Here is a 20,046-nt window from a genome sequence, read left to right on the forward strand (position 1 = left end):
TGACATGTGTAGCATGGCATATGGGGAACAGAATCCCATCATGCCGCACTTCACAGAGAGGAACATGACGCCGCAGTCTCGTGGAACGGTGACCGACGTGAGTATACCACAGTGAGTGATTCTCGTGTTGGCCAGGAGGGGAGCACTCATAACAATATATGAAGTATAGTCATATAGTATTAATTAAATCCTTATCAACCCAGCTGGGAAGGGAGTTTATTTATAATGAAAGTGTTTGTGATTGACAGGCGGTTGTGTAAATGAGGGGGAGACCATACTTAATGGGTGGGGGGGGGGGGGCAAAAATATATATATTTGGCCAATGAATAGTAAGTGTTCTAAACAGAGAGGACTTGTAAAGAAAGAAACATTATGTCTTGGTTGTAAATCCTTGCAAATGTGTTTTAAGAGGACAACCTAGCTGCAAAACGTGTCTTGTAAGGACACACCATTCATCCATGCCCATGAGGAGGCCATGCCTCTAGCTGAGTGTGCTTTAACACCAATTGGGCAAGTCTTACCATGCGACTCTTAAGCCAGGGCTATTGCATCAACAATCCAGTGAGAGAGCCTTTGCTTAGAAGAAGGCCTAAAGGTGAACCACTTGCGCTTTGAAGGGCGTGGTTAAGATCTTAGGCACATAGCCTTTCTTGGGTTTGACAGTGGCACTTGAAAGACCAGGGTCAAACTCCAGACATGAATTGTTGACTGATTGTGCATGCAGGTCACCTACCATTTTACTGAGGCCAGAGCCAGCAGTAGTGCTGCCTTAACTGAGAGCATGCAGAAATCAACAGGGCTCGAAGGAGGGCCCTGCAAGAGCTTTTAGGACTAAAATTAAGTAACAAGTTGGGACTGTAGCTGGCCGAGGTGGGGTAATCTTCTTACTCCCTTAAGAAACTTTATGATTAAATCATGCTTGCCTATAGAGGTGCTGGATTCATGTGAATATTAGAAGAAATATTAGAATTTCATATATGGGGCCATTTACTAGGTCTTTCCCATGTAAGAGACACCAATCAGTGAACATCTTCCATTTTAGCATTTAGAGGCATCTCGTGGACAGAGCTCTGGCCTGTAAATTGGTAAAATTACTGAACACATCAGTTCTGGCACGTCTAGTGCGCACCGTTCAGGGGCCACACATGCAGGTTCCACAGCTGGGGCTGTGGATACCAGATTGTGCCTTGCAATTGAGAGAGGAGATCCCTCCACAATGTTATTTCCCATGGCAAACTGTATAACATCTACAGGAAACTATGATTGGTTAGGCCATTTCGGCGCAACTAATAGAAATGTTTCCTTGACCTCTCTGACTTTGCAGCTCGCTATTTCTGACTGAAAAGCCTTTAAGGTTAGAAATACAGTACAGCTGATAGCTCTAGGTGGTTTATGTGCCACGCTTTCTTCACTCTTGTCCAGGTGCCCAAAGTCGGGTGTCCATCGCACGCCGCCCCTCAACCTGTGTTGGAAGCATCCGTGTTCACCACTTTCTGCATGACAACTTGCCCCAGTGCAACACCTCGCTGATAAAATGCAAGAGCTGTCCATGGTGCTAAAGCAGCTATACAGCAGTGGAATAGAGTGATGCAGTTGCGCCAAGCATGTTGTTGCACACGGCGCTTCAGCCAGCACGGCAGAGGTCTCCTGTGTAAGAGACCTAATGCAATGATGCCGCCATAAATCCCTATGCATTCTGAAACAGTTTCAGTGGAAGTGTTCTCCCCAGTTTGAACTGAGACAGACACTGTAGAATGGCCTGAACGCACTCGCTCACGCCCGGCTCGTGGAGAAGGAGATTTGTTGGCTGGGGGAGAGCGTGCTCTTCGCTCAGATCACATTGGGGTCCCAGGTGTTTAGATGCTGAATCAGTATGTCTCTGTGCTAGCATAACAAAGCCTCTGATTGTGCCAGAAACAGTCAATCATCGAGGTAGTTCAAGATGCATATGCTGCTCAGTCTCAGAGGGGCGAGGACCGTATCGATGCACTTCGTGAATGTGTGAGGAGCCATAGACAGTCTGAAGGGTAGGACTTGGAATTGATATGCTGTTCCCTTGAACACGAATCTCAAAAACATCCTGTGATGTTGTACAATTTGGATATGAAAGTACTCATCCTTCAGATCTATCAACGCAAACCAATCATGTGGTGCATTTTTCACAATGCGATTGTGTATTTTAGCTCATAACAGTGCCGCATCTTCGGGTAAAACCGTGGAAGATAGAATGCCATTGAAACGGGGTGGCCGGCATGCAAGTTGATCGTATAACCATGTTAGATCATTTTTTGCACCCATTCTGAAATACCCTTAAGGGCTCACCACGTGTCCGCGTAATGGGAAAGAGGACAATTTGGTTTACTCACTGTATGGTATGATGCGACACTCACTATAGGAAAGCAGTTACGCATAATGTGTGTGCTTTGAAGAGGAAAAGGGCTCTTTTTTGAGAATGTATGAGCATCTTGTGCATTTGCAACAAGTGCTGTATTCTTTTTTGCAAGATACAGAAACAATATTTTGAACAATATTGTGAACAACAATATTTCTTTCCAGACAACCAGTAGTGGGGAGATGGGGAACAGTGTTTTGTGTCACCAAGTGAGACTTTTTGGAGCAGACCCGGAGGGAACTCTACTTTCCGCTTCAAAGGGTTGTGCCCGTCAGAAGCACTTTTGCTGCATAGGATACACAGATGCCAGTGAGGCAGCAGGTATGGGGCTTTTAGTCAGATGTTGTCTCGAAACAGAGCAAGGGTGAACTGGCTGTGATATACTCCATTTGGGCATAAAGTGTCTCAAAGCCTGTGACTGCTGCTGAGTCGTGACATAACACTCAGCAAACTTATTCAGAGCTGGAGATACTGGTGCATCCAAAAGAGTGGCTTTTTCCTTATCACTAATTTCTGTGAGGGTCAGCCATATATGTTGATCCAGAACTGCCAGGTTGCCCATGGACTTGCTGATGGCCTGCACAGTGACTTTCGTGGTATGCAGTGCTAAGTCTGTAGCGGTGCGGAGCTCTTTGAATGTCTCTGGATCGAAGCCGTGTTCGCACATAGCGTATCGGAAAACATGCACTTTGGAGAGACTGAGGGGCTTGTGGGGCATGTGCCGCCACGAGGACCACCTCATAGTCATCCTGCTCGACCTTGCGGCCCCACCGTGCCTCCTTGTGTGTTTCCTCAGGCATCACAGAAGAGGTGGGTGGGAGAACTCAGAATGAGAGTGATTCACGAGCAAAGCATCTTAAGACTCATGCCCTCACAGTGAGAATATTCTCCATGAGAGCTGTCTCTGCATGGGTCCAGCCCAGACAGTGAACGCAGCTCACATGCTGATCTGATGGCAGTATGTGTCTCTCGCACAAGGAACACATACAGAATGGAATTTTTAAAAAGACGTGAACATGTAAGTGACATGTAAGTGACATTTTAGATATATAAATTTATATATATATTTATATCACACAGTATACAATACATAATATACAATTGATTTGTAAGGATACACAATCCCTGCCGAGGAACTGCGGGGAATCAGGATGCTGAGGCCCATTCACCAGCGAAGTGTCAGCTGGAGGTGTGATGTTCGCTGGAGCACTGCAGGGGAGCAAAAAGTCTTCCCGCGAAAATTCCGCCCACTGACTCATGTGTATCGATGGCGAAGGTAGAGAGCTACTAGACAAAATACGATCGCTGTCTTGAAGGAAGAAATTCTGAGGAAATAGTGTTTTTATAGCGGACAGTTTCGCGCCAAAACAGACGGGGCTCAAACACCACGGCCAATATTAGAATATTGGCGTTATTGTAGAGAGGTTTCAACTATGTCGTATAAGAATGTATTTGCCATATGCATTGCTACACAATGTCGAGTGTAGTGTGTGGTAAGGGAACTCACTATTTTACCCAAAATGCGTGTGTGCTATGCATTAGAGGATCGTGTCTTTCCTCTCGCATCACCTGTTTCGAAATCCATTGCGAGGCTTGTGCGCTATTTAAAAGAAGCGTGACATTTCCTCCTATGTGCGTGTTCCAAATCGCTCTCATCTCATGTGGTATTTCAAAAAGAAAATATAATAGCTTATAACACCTTCAGTTGTTTATAGTAGTTTTTCTTACCTCCATACCCAGAAGTTTCAGCGCTTTCGGCTAAAAAAGAATAGAAAAGAAAGGTGTCAGGTAATTTTAAAGAAACTTTTAACAAACACTGGGTAAGAAAGTTTGTAGAAATATAAACACCTGTAATCGGTACTGTAAGCCCGTTTATCGGTCCAATGGCGGTCTCCAATAATACGGGTGAAGGTCTCTGCACGTTAATGTCTTTCTTGTTACGCAACACAACAATAATAAATGAAATACATTTTCTCTTATGTACTACCTCGTTATTTCATCTGACTTCATAAATGAAAAAGGGTTTTAATGATATCTGAGTATCATTAAAAGTGAGCGAATGTTTGATTATTCTTTTAACTCCTTTAATTATATTTTTACCCGTTTAGATTAAGAAACTATGTCGCTTTGAGGTCCTCGCGTGTTTTCTCTACACCGCGGGTCTCACAATCACAAGTGGCCAGTATTGGATCATCAAACAGAGGTAATTGCTATATACCTGAAATTGGTCACGTTCAAGTTCACACAATCAAAGATACTTCAGTATAGCTCCATGGAATTGCATACACTTGAATGTAACTTAACGTTTTCTTCGGTAGAGGTCACGGCCACTATTACAGATGTAAGTTGACCAACATAACTCCTCTTATAATAGCTTTGGATTGGCCATGCGTGGTTTCCCACGTACACTTATATGGAGAAACATCAAATTAAAACTTAGACTGGTCAAGCAGCGTTTGCTGTTCTAAACGGAAATTCCCTTTTTGTCTTTGCAAACCAAGTACACTTGAATCAATGCCAAATATTAGTCGTCACTAATCTAACGCAGACTTGCGGTAACATACGAATCGTTTAATCTGTTTCGGAAACACAATGTCAGAGTCAGTCAGAATAAAATCAAATGTTGACAATTTATTGACCAGGTAACATAATCAATTCATCAATTCCAATTAGACATTGATAAGTCAAAATTAGACATTTTATCAAAACATAAGAAATTTGAATTGCAATCACCTGATATAAATTACAAACAGTAAACTGTTTGGGATCGTCTGATTACAGAGAGCCCTGAGCAATGTGTCGCCTTTCCTTAAATACCCAAACCATGGACAAAGGGGATTTTGGGAGTGGTTAGGTTTGGAAGTCCTGGGGACATACTTCATTAACATACAAGCAGGGATGGAGACAGACCTCCAGAATTATAAAGCATTTGGCAAAGACTTTATACTGTAACTTTGCTGTCATTAAGTTTACAAACCTGGGAATAAGAGCACTATAGCAGACGCACTGAGACATTTTAAATGATTCCAAACATGTTACACTAGTTACATTATTTGTATACATCAGATATAGACTTTTGTTACATACAGATCTTAGGTGATTCTGAGCTGAATGGGGGAGAGAGGAGAGAATGGGACAGATGTGGAAGGGCAACAATGAGGTGTGAATTTGCAGTCTTCACTCAGTGGGGTGTGGTGCCTCAGAAAGAGTTGCTAATTGCGAGAAAGTTAGTTTGTTGATTTTCTCAAAGATCATACATTTGCTCTTTGCCTTTGAATGCAAACACATTGGCACCCTGCCTTACAGTTTATAAAGATTTGTTTTACTTTTCATCCAGAATCCAGAATCCAGAATCGGTCTGTCTTCGCCGGCCAAAGGTGGTCAGCGCAGACCACAACGATCTGCCCAGGTCTGTCGGTCCTGGGCGAGTCCCATCCAATTGTGTCCCAGATCTTGTCGTAGCGAGTCGCGCCATCGTGTTGCAGAGCGCCGCGATAGCCACTTGATGTCGATCGGCAACCAGGCGGTGACTTCGCGTGTCCATCTTTCGATCCGTCCGCCGCATCAGGTGCCCAGCCCAGCGCTTCTTGGCCTTGTTGGCCAGGTCCACCGCGTTGGCCACCCTGGTCATGGCCCGCAGCTGCTCGTTGCGGACGTGGTCGATCCTTTTAACCCCGACCATGTGGCGCTCCATTGCGCGTTCAGTCACGGCCAGCTTTTGTCGGTCGGCCGCCGTCGTTGCCCAGGTCTTGGCCCCGTAGAGCATGGCCGGCAGGATGGTGCTGTTGAATAGGGCGGCCCTGATGTCTGGGTCGATGGTTCTGTTAGTGGCCATCTCGGCAATTGAGCCAAAGCTGACCCAGGCGGCTCGGCGTCGTCGTGCCAGTTCTCGACCAATCTTGTGGTCGGTAGTCAGCTCCTGGCCCAAGTAGATGTATCTATCGACTTGCTGGAGCTGGTGCTGGCCGACATGAAGGGTAGTGTCGGCCACCTGGTCGTTGCACATCCACTTGGTTTTGGCCAGATTGATTTTGAGGCCGCACCGAGCGCCAGCCTGGTTGAGCTGGTCGAGCCGCTGCTGTACATCGACTGCCGAGCAGCCTATCATCACGATGTCGTCGGCAAAGCGCAGGTGATTGAGCCAGCGGCCGTTGATCTTGATGCCGACCTCGTCCCAGTTGAGCTGCCGGAAAATTTGCTCGAGGCAGGCGGTGAAAAGCTTGGGCGAGATGGTGTCGCCCTGCTTGACCCCGCGGCCGACCTCGATGTTAAGCGGCCGGTCGAACAGGGTGATGGTAGTGGCGCAGTTGCTGTTCAGCTCCTGCAGCAGGGCCACATGCTCGTCCCCGATGCCTTGTTGTTGGAGGGCGAGTAGCACGGCGTTGATCTCGACCGAGTCGAAGGCCTTCTCGTAGTCGACGAAGGCCAGGACCAGCGGCATCTTATACTCCCTGGCCCGCTCGAGCAGCTGGTTCAGTACCTGCACATGGTCCATGGTGCTAAAGCCAGATCTGAATCCGGCCTTCTCGACGGGCTGCTGTTCGTCCAGCTGCTTGGCCAACCAGTTGAGCAGCACCTTGGTGAAGATCTTATATACGGCCGACAGCAGTGCGATCGGCCGGTAGTTACTGAGCAGCTCGCGGTCGCCCTTCTTGAACAGCAGTACTGTCTTGGCCGTCTTCCACTGTTTGGGGATTTGGCATTGTGCCATGTAGCTGCTGAATCGGGCTGCCATGGCTGTCCAAAGTGAGTGGCCGCCGGCCTTAAGCAGGTCGATCTCAACGCCGTCCAGGCCGGGCGCCCGGTCCGCCTGTGCCTGCTCGACTGCATGTCGGACCTCACTTTCCAGCACTGGCAGGATGGGTGGCAGCTGGTCGAGCTGAAGGTTAGGTGGGGGGACGGGGACCTTGCTGGCGAACAGGTCACTGTAGAAGCGCCTGCACTCGGCCTCAATACCGGACCAAGTCCTGGTCGTCCGCCCGTCGGCCGTCTTCAGTGCTGGTATCTGGCGCGCTGCTGCTGCATCGCCCGCCTGCACTTTTTCAGGCTCTTGCGGCTCTCGGCTGTCGCCAGCAGGCGCCTCTGTCTGTACTGGTCGAGGTCGGTCTTGAGCTGCTGCCGGATCTGCTTGCACAGCAGGCCGTACTCGACGTGTGTGGGTCCGTCAGCGCGCATCTGCCGCCGCCTCTGCATCAGGGCCTTGGTGGCGTCCGAAATTCGGCTGGCCCGGCTGTTGGTCGGCACTGTAGCTGCATCGCGGCTTGACTTGAGCAGGCCTATAAAGTGGTCGTAGTCCTGGTCAATGTCGGCTTCAAGCTTGGCCCAGTTGGTGTGGTCGATCAGAGTGTGGAAGACGGCTAGGTCAGTGGTGGCCGGCTGCTTTGCCCTGTTGCTGGCTGCCAGTGCGCGCTTTTCGGTCCTGCCGTCGATGACCAGCTTGGCCCTTACCGGCCGATGGTCGCTGCCCATGTCAAAGAACTTGCGGCCGATGACAGCGACGTCCTGCAGGATGCGGCGGTGGCTGCAAAGGACGTAGTCGATCTCGTTGGTTGTTTCTCCATTGGGAGACATCCTTGTCCATCGGCGGCCGGGGCGCTTCTTGAACAGACTGTTGCCGATGAACAGCCGGTTGGGCTCGGCCATTGCAACCAGTCGCTCGCCCGGTCCGTTCCTGTTGCCGCTGCCGAACGGGCCAACAAAGCGCTCGCCATCCAACCCCTTGCCCACCTTGGCGTTGAAGTCGCCCATCAGGACGAGGTAGGTGGCACGGGGGGTAGTGGCTGCCTCGACGGCCTCGTAGAACTGCTCAAGCAAATCCTCATCTTGCTCGGCCGCAGCCGCTGCTGTTGGTGCATATGTCTGCACGATCCGGATGGTGGCTTTGTTGTGTAGGCGCAGGGTGAGCATGCCGACTCGGGGTTGGTCACGTCGACCAGGTCAATCATCGGCGACCATCGTTTGGATACAATGAAGCCGACGCCACCGACAGGCCGCGTCTCTTCCCTGGCACCCAAGATGACCGTCCTGCCGTCGTTGCGGCGCATGTGCAGCGGCTCCCGGCGCTTGGTATCGCACAGCCCGAGCACTGTGCGATACCAAGGATGGCAGCCAGGATGGCAGCCAGGTTGGCCTCATTCGACACAGTCCTGGCGTTGAAGGTAGCAATGTCGAGCGCCATGGTGTTGGTAGTCTGGTCCTTTGGTCGGTATGGCGGCCTGGTACCTGAGATTCTTAGCAGCCTCTCATCCCTGGCCGGATCGCTCCGCCGCTGTAGAACGGGCGCAGGGGCGTGCAGGGTACTGAGGCCCTTGTTTGTCGTTGTCGTTGCAGTTGGGTTCAGACCTCGGCTTGCAAGGCCACTAGGTCTGTGCCCTCGTCCTTAGCCAGGTGTCTGTCATCTTCTCAGCATGGTTGAACCTGCCAGGAATTGCTTCCCGCTGTACATCGACGACAGACTCCTGTTTCACCCCCCCACCACGGTGAGGCGGACGAATAGGACTTGGGGGGGGCTTTTACTTTTCATAAAGTATGGAAATTGATAAACAAGCTACTATTAATTTATATTTTTATTAAGCAATTTAAGACTGGTTGAGCATTTGCAGAAAATAGACCAGGTGTAAAATGGGTTGGTAAATACTTACTCTTTTGAGTCCATAGAGGTTATTATAAAGTGTACGGAAACTTTTCCTTGTATAGTTACAACGATATGCCCCTCCCATGAGGTACTCCAGAACCAGTCCAATATCAATCAGGGTGATCTGGTAATCTGGCGGTAGGTTTCCCTGGAAACAGTAATGGCCATAAATTAAAAACATAAAATAACTATTGTCCTTGTATTGTTGCAGTTCTTTAACATCACTCTAATAGGACCCATTTGTGGCTTAGCCTGGGCATTTGAAACACACACAGGGCCGGCCTAACCCAATAAACAAACTAAACATTTGTTTAGGTATATGATATAAATATGATATATAATATGAGATAAAAATAATATGAATGCTTGGATTATATTTTAACTAATGTTTATGCTGCCTCATCATCAACGAAATTTGTGCTTGCAAATATTTGTTCAGGTGTAAATGTGTCAAATGTGATGTAAATTTAACCATATTAGGAAATCGGCATATTATAATGATTTCTGAAGGATCATGGACACTGAAGACTGCAGTAATGATGCTGAAAATTCAGCTTTGATCACAAATAGCATTTTACAATATATTCATATAGAAAACTGTTCTTTTAAATTGTAAAAAGATTTCACAATATCACTGTTTTTACTGTATTTTGGATCAAATAAATGCAGTCTTGGTGAGCAGAGGAGACTTCTTTTAAATGGTATTGTAGGTCTAAAGTTTTTAAGTAAAGTCTTTATGTAAAGAAAATATATAGTCAGATTACTTCTTTTAACTTAAAACTTGATTTTGTTCATTAAGTCTCCTCACATTCATTCTCTTTCTTTCACATTCTTCAGTGATAGGCCCAGGGGAGGGGTCTTTGTGTCCTCAAGTGTGAATCACCTCCATATTCATGATAGTTCACACCTCCTCGCATATGACCTTTCTAACACTAAACGTGTCTGTGACAGGGTGGAGGGCGGGGCCGGGTCGTGATTATACACACCCGGTCCCTATCAGGCTAATTAAGCCTCCGAGAGGGATAAAGGCTGATTGCAGACGGTGGTGCGGGAGAGAGAGATCGTTTACGGACATGTCTGTCATGTGTGTGTTTTGTCTTTTGTTTAAGTTTATCATTAAAATATTATATATATTGGCAAGCTGGTTCTTGCCACCTCCTTTCCATTGAACTGCTTTACAGTGTCTTACAAAAGAGAAATAACTATATTGTTTTGAATGAATGAGTGATCAAAAGTCTTGTGAACAAATGTTTAGTATGTGTTATATGGCCTTATTTTTTCAAAAACCACACAAACTTTATTTTCTCAAAAATACAACCATGTACACACATGTTGCTCACATATTATTGTAGCCCAGTTTGTGCTGAATACAGTGTTATCAGACTTAAGCCATTACTTTGTTTTTTAAGCAACTGAAAAAAGTACAAATGTCAAGGCATGTCAAAACTTCTCCAGGGCCCAAAACACCCTCAGACCCCAGAGGGTTAATTGTAATGCTCCTTCCATCCATTTTTTGTATGTATAATTTCCTTCTTCTCCTCAGGAGCACTATTAAAGTTTTTCGGGACAGGAACACAAACCACCTACACCGATGACACTGCTAGTGCATGGCCCTTACTACTGTTCTGATATCTTCTCTTATCTCTGAAATTAGAGGTTTTTGCATTTATAAAACATCTAGTTTCTCTTCTTTATTTCATGATACCAGGTTATAATGCTGTTTTCATCTCCAGCAGCTGCTGGTCATTCTGGTGCTGCAGCAACAGTACAGCAATGCCAAATGGTCTTAGTGGTGCACAGACACTCCCTCTCGATACCTCCAGTGAGGATGAAGCTGGTAAGTTGACATAAAATGATCCTTTGCTTCTCTATTCTTATGGCACATTGATAAAGAAAGAGATCTCTGAATTGGGAGCCTTTTTATTTAGAGAAATTCAAATTTCTCTTCTTTTTGGCTGGTTCAGAAACCTGTAGGGCCCCATACACTATTTTTGTTTAGGTCTCCCAAAACCCTAGGGCCGGCCCTGAAAACACACACACACACACACACACACACACACACACACACACACACACACACACACACACACACACACACACACACACACACACACACACACACACACACACACACACACACACACACACACACACACACATGTTGTGTTTCCATGTTTTATGGGGACTTTCCATAGACATAATGGTTTTTATACTGTACAAACTTTATATTCTATCCCCTAAACCTAACCCAACCCCTAAACCTAACCCTCACAGAAAACTTTCTGCATTTTTACATTTTCAAAAAACATAATTTAGTATGATTTATAAGCTGTTTTCCTCATGGGGACCAACAAAATGTCCCCACAAGGTCAAAAATTTCGGGTTTTACTATCCTTATGGGGACATTTGGTCCCCACAAAGTGATAAATACACGCTCACACACACACACACACACACACACACACACACACACACACACACACACACTCACACTGTTAATAAGATTAAGATATTATTCTTTACCATTTAAAGATCAACAGAACAGATAATAATAGGAAAACATACGGAATATCTTTCAGCTATAGCACACTATGTTATGACAATGTTTCTAAGTTATGACAATGAAAGATCATAATATAAATGATTAATAATGAACGTTTACCTTTTTTACATCTCTGACCACAAAATGCAGAGTGTTGGATTCATGTTACTTTGTACAAAGTTCAAAGAAATGTGCCTTAAGCTTCAGACACAGAGATGAAAGCAGGCTAAGTGCTTTCTCCTCAACAACAGATTACTAAGACATGATATGATAATGTAATGCTGAACACACAAATTATATTTCAAACCCATATTGCTTGGAAAGAGTGCAGGGGCCTACATTGAAAACTTTAATAACTGGAGATATGGATCACATTCTTTATAGCTTGGATCATTAAAACAGAAATGTAATTCTGGAAATGGACAGCACAGTTAAACAGAATGCCGATGAGATCCTGTAACATTCCATCAATTGATGTTTGAGTGCTGACTGTGTTATAGAGCTCTTCTAGCCATGGGATGGTGAGGAAATGGTGGATGTTGATGCCATTTTCAATGAGGAGCTTCACAAAATCCCCTCTGTCAAGCACGAGTGCATCCATCATGGCTTGCTCCAGAGAATTAACCTATTTCACAGCACACACACACACACACACACACACACACACACGTAGTGTTTCCATGTTTTATGGGGACTTTCCATAGACATAATGGTTTTTATACTGTACAAACTTTATATTCTATCTCCTAAACCTAACCCTACCCCTAAACCTAACCCTCACAGAAAACTTTCTGCATTTTTACATTTTCAAAAAACATAATTTAGTATGATTTATAAGCTGTTTTCCTCATGGGGACCGACAAAATGTCCCCACAAGGTCAAACATTTCGGGTTTTACTATCCTTATGGGGACATTTGGTCCCCACAAAGTGATAAATACATGCTCACACACACACACACACACACACGCACACACACACACACACACACACACACACACACACACACACACACACACACACACACACACACAATTTAATCCAACAACTAAGAACACACAGACATGCACAGCAGAATTCCTTTTAGAACATACAGTACATACATACTTGTATTCAGACCCATTGAGTAAACACAGAGTGATCACTGAGCCTAAAAGAGGACATCTTACCCAGTTAAGCAGTTCCAGTTTTCTGGGGTCTGTCTCCTTTTTCCCCCTGGCAGGTTTACTCTTGCTGGCACGGGTGGCTGGGCTCTTTAGTTTATCCTGTTGACTTGTGGATGCAGTGGGCAGGGACCCAGCGGGCTTACAGTAAGGATAGAGGAATATGTATTTTTAAATGTATACTTCATCCATTAATCACTTCAATCACTATCCTTTAAAAAAGCCTGTATAGACAATCTGTGTGCTCTGTAGCCTGCAAGTCTGATTTGCATGACATCACCTACAGGCCAGTGTTGCCCATTGATGAAGATCTGACTGCAAGCAATATCCACACAGTTCCAGGCCAAAGCCAAACTGAGCTGGTCTGGAGCTGAGGCATTTGTGCCTGATAGACCCCAAATAAAAAATATACATTAATGCCAAAATCAAACCAGAGAGATCTATGAGAGGAGCAACATTAATATTTATAATATTTAAAGAAAAATATTACAAAGATTTTGGTGCAATTAGTTTATTAGGAAAATAAAAATGTTTAGCTTTAGTTTTCAGGGAAATTTGAGAGGACATTTAAGGACAATGTTAACCTTATGATGCATGAAATATTAAATCCCTGTTTTCATTTACATCAAAACTAGTCATTTCCCCCCAAAAGTATGTATTTTGAGAGGGTTACACATCAGTCTGTTACAACTGAAGAAAATAGTATCTATTCCAGATGTACTTGGTGGATCACCAGTATAGTTGTCTTGTTGAATTTGTGTTGTCATAAATAGCACAATGATATACAGTATAAAGAGGACAGTCATATAGAATGGATAAGGGTCATAGGTTATCATTCATGGTTGTTTTGTTAAACTACCACACTGTAGTAACAGTGTAAACTGGGTTTCTGTGATGTGAACCTTCTAGGTGATTTCACCTTTCAGCAGAGCAGTTAAGATGGCCATCTCAATATCCTGCTGACCCTCCGAGGCTGTGCGGAACACTGTGATCTGTTTCAGCACAAAGGTAAAAACTCTGTAGAGTGCATATAATAATACACTAGTAGATTGTGGATAGCATATGTATATAGTATAAAGTAATATACACAACTTGTTGTACAAGCACAAAATTACAACATATCAGCTCTCTCACACTCATTATGATTGTATGGCTTATGTGGTGATAATATTAACACAAATGACAAATGTAATTGTAAAGCATGTAGACTTATACTGTTTATTTATTCATTTTCACCTCTGCTAGTTCCCATTAATGTTTCTTATAAGTATAGGGATTTTATGGACAAAGATGCATTGTGTATTTCGACTAACTTTATGTGTTGAAAGGAAAGTAATGACTGATAGAAAAAAAGGTGACTACTAGGCAGATCATAATGGTATGGCCATTGAGAGGGCATGGAGTGAGTAAGAATACTGATGTTTATAAACGCATGCATTAATATTTCAAGTGTGAAATGAACGAATGTTACACTTATATAGATATTTTCTGACACTACACTCAAAGCACTTTACACAGTAAACAGGGGACTCTCCTCAACCACCACCAGTGTGCAGCATCCACCTGGATGATGCGATGGCAGCCATTGTGCACCAGTACACTCACCACACACCAGTTATTGGTGGAGAGGAGAGAGTGGAGTGATACAGCCTAATGAAGGATGGGATTATTAGTAGGACATGTTTGAGAAAGGCCAATAGGCAGAATTTGGACAGGACACCAGGGTTACACTCCTACTCCTTTAAGATAAAGTGTCCTGGGATTTTTAAAGACCACTGAGTGTCAGTACCTCGGTTTTACTTTTCATCTGAAAGACAGTGCCATTATACTGTATAAATCCCCGTCACTATACTGGGGCATTAGGACCCACACAGATCGCAGAGTGAGCACCTCCTGCTGGCCTCCATTACATCTCTTCCAGCAGCAACCTGAGTTTCCCCAATAAGTCTCCCTTCCAGGTACTGACTGGGCTCAACCCCACTTAGCTTTAGTGGGTAACCAGTCTAGAGATACAGGGTGATATGGCTGCTGGCATATAATAATTACAGACTTGTATCACATTATGCAAACTGCAGGGTACTTAAACTATTCATAGCAACTTTTTTGTGTGTATATATCTTCATCTCAAGACCAAGCCTAAGCTTCAACAAAGTAAAAAGTGATACACTGAAATATAAAAATATTGCAGTTGAAAAGAACCGAGAAAGATGCACAAACAATTTTATTTTAAATATTGACAAGTTTCCAAAAGCAATAGCGTGGGGTTGTAGGCATCCCTTTAGTTCTTTACATGATACAGCAATCTCACAAACTTGAATTTTGAGAAAAGTTACTTTTTGAGCTAATGTTGCTGGATATAAACAAAATGTCAAACAGCAAGTGTTTATTTTTATGGAGAACAAAAACACTCAATGAAAGGTATTGGAATGGAAAACTGAGAGCTGGTATTTGTGAAAACAATATATTGCATGATATGAAAAAAGCAAATGAGGCAGAATGAATGATCATCATATTTATTATCAGATCTGAAAAATATCACAATCCAACAAACATCATTTAATTTAAGGTCAATCTCACAAATCTAACTCTTGTAGTATATGTTATAGGACAGCAAAATATCTGACACTTATTTGTCTTTTATACTTTACATTTCCTTGTTCATCTTTATTTATTTTACTTACCAGCTGTCTTTTCTTCATGCACTCCATCACCATGAGATAGATCTGCTGGGCCTGATTGCGGTTGTAGTTGAATGTCTTCTGTATGGTCACAAGAAGTTGGTCTCTAACACTGTCATTTACCAACCTGTAAAGTGAAGTATATTTTTATAATCTTGAGACAGAGGGATTAGGGTAGAAGGGGTGTTAATTTTAAGGTATGCACCAGTATGTTAGTTTTCAGCAGCGCAACAAACTTTCAGTAAAACTTAATTTGTCTCCTGTTCTGTAGTTTATAAAATGAGTGAATACGTCTCAGGAGAATTTGCAAAACTGTCCATAACTGTTCACAACCATTTCCTTTATATATTAAAGGAATAGTTCACCCAAAAATAAACATTTAATCACCATCATGTTGTTCCAAACACTTGTCCCTCCATGGAACACAAAATGAGATGTTTAGCATTCAATTAAAGTTAATGGTGACTGAGGTTAATACTCTCCCAAAATCTAATTTTGTGTTTCACTGCAGAAAGAAAGTCAAATGGTTCGGAACAACATGTGGGAGACTTAATTGTGAAAATTACGAGTTGATGGGTGAACTACCCTTTAAAACACAGGCTATAAGATCCTATAACAAACTGTAGACTGCACCTCAGACTCATTAATAATCACTGCATATTGACTATTATAAATTTTTTTCCTCACCCATCCTCCTCAGAATACTTGTGAGCGAATTAAATTATATCTGATGCTCGGCCACTGCCATCACACACCACCACAGGCACAGGAGGGTCATCACGCAGACTCTCCAACACAATGGAGATTACATTCGGCCCCCCTTCAAGAATCAGACACACTAAAGGGACGCGCTGGCCCAGACCTGTACAAACACACACACACATGCACGCACACACGCACGCACGCACGCACGCACACACACACACTTGTATACAAATATGTACAAAAGAAACAGTTTGGACACAACATGATGCTTTTGTGCATGATTAAAATGGTGGTTTTTAACTGCAGTTTGGGTTGACGGCTGAACCCCCCTTTGCTGTCCCTGCCTCATCATCAACTTCAGGCATAGGATGACAAAGGGAAATCCAGGAGGTCACAGGCAGAACTTTACATCACTAGTCCAACATTCATGGACTCATGGAGTTTTGAGAGTGTTTGTCTGATAACAATTACATTTTAGGTTTTGACATTTGTGTGTGTGTGTGTTATTCCTACTTTTAAAAGCAGCATATTTCTTCCAGTATATGCTTTATAACTGTTGAACACTTGATGAATTTTTGCTATTATTTAGTAATATCTGTAAAAGCTGACTTAAACACTGATCATTACTGTTCTGTAAAAGTTGTACTTACGTGTATTGATCTTCTGCAGGGAGATGTGTTTTTCCAGCTGCCTGCGCAGACGGACCTCAGCACCATACTTTCCGTGTGTGCCGTTGTCAGCCAGAATGAAGTGAGAGTGGCTATTGTTAAGTACAGAAAGTTTGCTGAGGGGGTTGGACATAGTTTGGTAAGGTCGCGTCACCTAGTAAATAAACGTGTGGTAATACATTACTTAAAAACCTCACGGAAACCATTGTTTAAACATCCTCTTAAAGGAATATTCCGGGTTCAATACAAGTTAAGCTCAATCGACAGCATTTGCAGCATAATGTTCAATACCACAGAAAATATTTTTGACTTGTCCCTTCTTTTCTTTAAAAAAAAGCAAAAATCCTGGATACAGTGATGCGCTTACAGTGGAAGTGAATGGGGCCAATCCGTAAACATTAAAATAGTCACTGTTTCAAAAGTATAGCCACAAAAGATAAACAATATGTGTTAACATGATATTGGTGTGATGAAATCTCTGTTTACCAGATTTTAGTGTGATATTTTCGCTTATAGAGTTAAACAGCATTGCGTTGTCATGACATCGAAGTTGTAAAATTGCCCATAACTTTACACAGAAATGGTTGGCAATTTAATCATACTAAAATCATGTTAACAAGCATATTGTTTATGTCTTATGGCTATAATTTTGAAATAGAAAGTATTTTAATGTTTACTGATTGGCTCCCTTCACTTTCATTGTTAGTGCCTCATTGTAACCCAGACATTTGCTTTTTTTTAAGAAAAGGAGGGGCGAGTCAAAATCATTTTTTGTGGTAATCAACATAATGCCAAAAATGCTGTTGATTGAGCTTCACTTGTTTTAAACCTGGAATATTCTTTTAAATAGATTCAAATGAGTCCATATGTTCCAGTGAAAATACACATAGGGCTTACATCTCGTCCAATCAGATCCTCTTTGTTTTCCACAATGCCCCAGGGTGCGACTCCAATGGCACACACTTTTCCACGGGACTTGGAGGAGTGATCTTTCAGTGCATCTTCTACATGACGAATCACTCCTGTGTAATGTGACAGGAGGGAATAAACTTTAAAGCAAGTGTAGTGACTGTGACATACATAATTCACCTTTGTGTTAAATGTAGTTCTATACATTGTTGGTGATAAATGCAGTACTTTGTTCTTAGCGTTTTTCCTCATAACTGTTCAGGGATCGTGGTCCCTTTAAATGTTCTGTATGGGTGATGACGTAGGATGCTTGCCAGCGCCATTTATTTTCTGGTGTTTTTTCATACAAAATAAACAACACACGTATTTGTGTGCTCAAAGTGAGAAGTTGTCTTTTGCAAGTTACTGCAATTTCCACACTGGTGACCCCGACATTAGTCTGCTGGACGTATCCATTGACACAACACGACCATGACTGCGAACGCTGTCACCCTCAAACTCCCCGAATTCTGGGAATCGTCTGCATCGGCATGGTTCGCACAGACTGAACTGCAGTTCGCGCTGCGTGAGATCACCGCGGATACAACAAAATACTACTACGTAGTGTCGGCTCTCGGTAATTCAACGGCATCCAGAGTGGTGAGCCTTCTAACACATCCTCCGGAAAACGAGAAGTATGCAGCACTCAAAGCCCACCTGTCGAAAACGTTCGGACTGTTGGACGCTGAGAGAGCTGGCAGGCTTTTCTCCCTTCAAGGACTGGGTGACAGCAAACCGTCCGAGCTCATGGACCGTATGCTGGATCTTTTGGGAGAGCACAGACCAGATTTTCTGTTCATCCAGCTTTTCATGCATCAGCTGCCTTCACAAGTGAGAGCTGCATTAGCCAACACCACAATCACTGACTGTCGAAGACTGGCTGAGGAAGCTGATACATTTTTCCTGGCGAGTCACGGACATTGTGCGGACGCGCTTTTTCCTGCGCACATCGCTTCGGTGACACGTGACGACTCCACCTTCGTCGCGGCAACCACTTCTCGGCGGCAGTTGTCTTCTGGCCCTCAACAACTTCCAGGCTTGTGTTTCTACCATGCTAAGTTTGGAACCAAGGCTAAGAAATGTCGCTCACCATGCAGTTTCAGCGGGTCGGGAAACGCCAGTAGTGGCCATGAGCGTCGGCCGCGTAGGCAGGCTGCTTTTCATCCACGACAGCATCTCTGGATGGCATTTTCTGTGCGACACAGGAGCACAGAGGAGCGTCCTGCCTGCATCCCGTTTGGACATGGTGACCGACAGCCACGGCCCCCCTATGGAAGCTGCCAATGGTAGCCCCATCTGCACATATGGAACGAGGTACATCGAATTGTGTTTAGGAGGACAGCACTTCGGCTGGAACTTTGTTACCACAAAGGTTGCCGTTCCCCTCCTCGGCGCTGATTTTTTGTGTGCACATGGACTGTTGGTGGATGTAAAGAATCACCATCTGATTGACGCTGTCATGTTTTGCTCTTATACATGCACGCTCAGCGGGACCGACTCCATACGGCTGTCTAGCATGCTTTCAGCTTCTGATGATTTCCACCGTCTGCTTGCCAGTTTCCCAGACCTCACTCAGCCCACTTTCTCTGCATCTGCCGTGAAGCATGGTGTGGAGCATCATCTCGCCACCACTGGTCCACCCGTCTACGCCCGCGCTCGGCGCCTCGACCCAACCAAGCTTGCCGTCGCAAAGGCTGAGTTTGCGAACATGGAACGCCTGGGAATAGTTCGCCGATCCGACAGCCCATGGGCATCGCCCCTCCACATCGTCCCCAAACCTGGTGGCGGCTGGCGCCCGTGTGGCGACTACCGGCGCCTTAATGAGGCAACGGCGCCTGACCGATACCCAGTCCCGAACATACAGGATTTTTCAGCACACCTGTCTGGCAAGGTGATTTTTTCCAAGGTGGACCTTGTTCGTGGATATCATCAGGTGCCGGTACATCCACTGGACATCCCCAAAACGGCAGCGATCACGCCGTTTGGTCTGTTTGAGTTCCTGCGCATGCCGTTCGGCCTTAAAAACGCCGCCCAAACTTTTCAACGCCTCATGGACTCTGTTTTGCGGGACCTGCCTTTTCTTTTTGTGTACTTGGATGACATTCTAGTAGCGAGCACGTCCGAGTCTCAGCACCTGGCGCACCTCCAAACCCTTTTTAAGCGGCTTAGCCAACATGGATTGATTGTCAACCCCGCCAAGTCCCAGTTCGGCCTCTCGACCATTGACTTCCTTGGACACAGAGTCACTAAGGACGGGGCGGTCCCTCTCCCATCAAAGGTGGAGGCAGTCACACAGTTCCCACGCCCGCTCACTGTC

The 20,046-nt window shown here is 44.6% G+C and overlaps 1 pseudogene; it reads right to left on the reverse strand.

Moving 5' to 3' along the window:
• The window catches only part of LOC127645238 (transient receptor potential cation channel subfamily M member 1-like), a 42,006-nt pseudogene that overhangs the window by 14,235 nt on the left and 7,725 nt on the right, over positions 1–20,046 (reverse strand).

Source organism: Xyrauchen texanus, chromosome 1 (assembly GCF_025860055.1).
Source record: "Xyrauchen texanus isolate HMW12.3.18 chromosome 1, RBS_HiC_50CHRs, whole genome shotgun sequence".
Classification (NCBI taxonomy): domain Eukaryota; kingdom Metazoa; phylum Chordata; class Actinopteri; order Cypriniformes; family Catostomidae; genus Xyrauchen; species Xyrauchen texanus.